This window comes from Saccopteryx bilineata, chromosome 10, assembly GCF_036850765.1.
Source record: "Saccopteryx bilineata isolate mSacBil1 chromosome 10, mSacBil1_pri_phased_curated, whole genome shotgun sequence".
Classification (NCBI taxonomy): Eukaryota; Metazoa; Chordata; class Mammalia; order Chiroptera; family Emballonuridae; genus Saccopteryx; species Saccopteryx bilineata.
The window spans coordinates 8,398,399-8,400,278 of record NC_089499.1 but is presented as its reverse complement, the minus strand read 5'-3'; the positions used below and the strand labels follow the sequence as shown (position 1 = coordinate 8,400,278).

The 1,880-nt window shown below is 43.4% G+C and overlaps 1 pseudogene; it reads left to right on the top strand.

Moving 5' to 3' along the window:
- The first annotated feature begins 298 nt into the window (after positions 1–298).
- On the top strand, positions 299–393 carry LOC136314766 (U2 spliceosomal RNA; annotated as a pseudogene).
- The last annotated feature ends 1,487 nt before the right edge of the window (positions 394–1,880 follow it).

The window sequence follows — 1,880 nt, the reverse complement described above, 5'->3', positions numbered from 1 at the left end:
TCCCCACAAAGTCAAGGGGAGTCTGGCAATCAGGAGCCAGGTCTGGGAAAGGAGTCGCTGAGACAAGACGGAGGGAGAAGTAAGATGCTCAGCGCTTCCCATGCAGCACTCGTGGGTCCTGGTGGAGACACTCAGGCTTGCCCAAAGTGAAAGCCACCCAGGGACAGCGGAGGAAGGAACACAGCCCCACCATAAACGACTGCTGCAACGCTCAGACTTCCCTGGGATTTGGCCCAGCCTTCCAGAGACCTCTCTGCCTGCGGTGACCATATCTGACAAACAAACAAAAAGAGATACCATCTCTTCTCGGCCTTTTGGCTAAGATCAAGTGTAGTATCTGTTCTTATCAGTTTAAAAAGAAGATACCATGGTTTCCAAGCAGTAGCATCCTCAAAAGTGAGTAGGTTGGAATATTTGCAGTCAGGAATGTCCTCAAATGTTGCTTGGGAAGCCCTTCGTATCTTTGTAACCCTGGTCCCGGGCACCTTTTAACTGTCTGTGCTTGGTGGTACGGCCCTGTGAGGCTGCACACTCCTGAGGGCTTTTTGTTTTCCATTCAATCCTTGGCCACATCCCAACAGCACTGGTCCTGTGTCACACAGCTAATGAAGTTGAACTGTCAGGAATCATGTGAAATAAACTGGATTCTAGAACCCACATTCTTAGATACCAAGCCCTCACTTTTTATTGACCAAACCCCAACAATCCCGTTCTATTTGGTCATCTGTTCTTTAGCTGACCAGCTATTTTCTGTGTAAACATCAAAGATTTAACTTTGAATCCCTGGCTGCCTCCTTATTTAAATAACCAGGGATGTTGATATCCCTTAGTCAATGGTGGCTCAAATTACACCATGCGAACCAGGTTTTATATGGATAGTTACAATTTATGTTTTATGTGCTTAATATATGGGCTGATCTCAACAAACGTATAACTTCAAGAGCGCTTGCATGCTTTGAGTTCAGCCCAACATGGGTCTGAGTCTCAGCCCTGCTGTATACAGCTCTGGGGTCAAGGGCATGTTATTCAGTCTTTTTTCAGCCACAGTCTTTGTATCACAAGACAAATTCATATGAGGATTCTCAGTGAAGAATCACAATATAACCTAACGTGATTCACAAGATAACACACATAAAAATTAATTTTATCTTCCCCTTCCCTCCTCTGGTAGAAAATTAGTCTCCTTTGCTTAAATTTAAACAAATTAAAATTTTTACTAATTTTACATTCTTTCTGACCGGTGAAGCAGTTGGGATAACTAATATGCCCTGTGTCTGTAAACATTGTGAGCTCTTAGAGGGAACAGTTCGCTGTTAGGAAGAAAGATGATCTTATGTTAATAGGAAGGTTCAGTGTACCCAGCCCCAGGAAGACCTTTCTTGGACCAGTCAGCTTTCCCCAGAAAAGCATCCAAATGAAGGCCAGAAACACCGTGCACCCCATTTAAATACTTCAGGTGTCGCAAAACCGACATCAGTGAGAGGTTGGGATCAGCTAAAGAAACACATTGGCTCCCTGATTTCTGCGTATTGAACTTGAAATTGTGCAGAAAAAGCCTAACCTTGTTGGGGGCAGTCCTTGCCTTCTCAATAGTGCATCTGACCGGGGAGACCCCTGGAAGACTCCTCACCCCCTCAATGAATTATAAACACAATGAGAGCTTGGAAATTCAGAAGATTGTCCATCCAAAATTCAGTTGAATTGGAAACTCATACATGTTTTGTCTTTTGCAGTAACAAATTGTGGAGGCTGTTCAATTCCATGCTAGGGGATTAAGTAGGTTTTTTCAGATCACTTCTGACCGCAGGGGAAGTAGCAACACTTAAGAAGCTTAATTTAATAAGATTTTGTTTTTTCTTAAAGGATTTGCTAATAGCTTC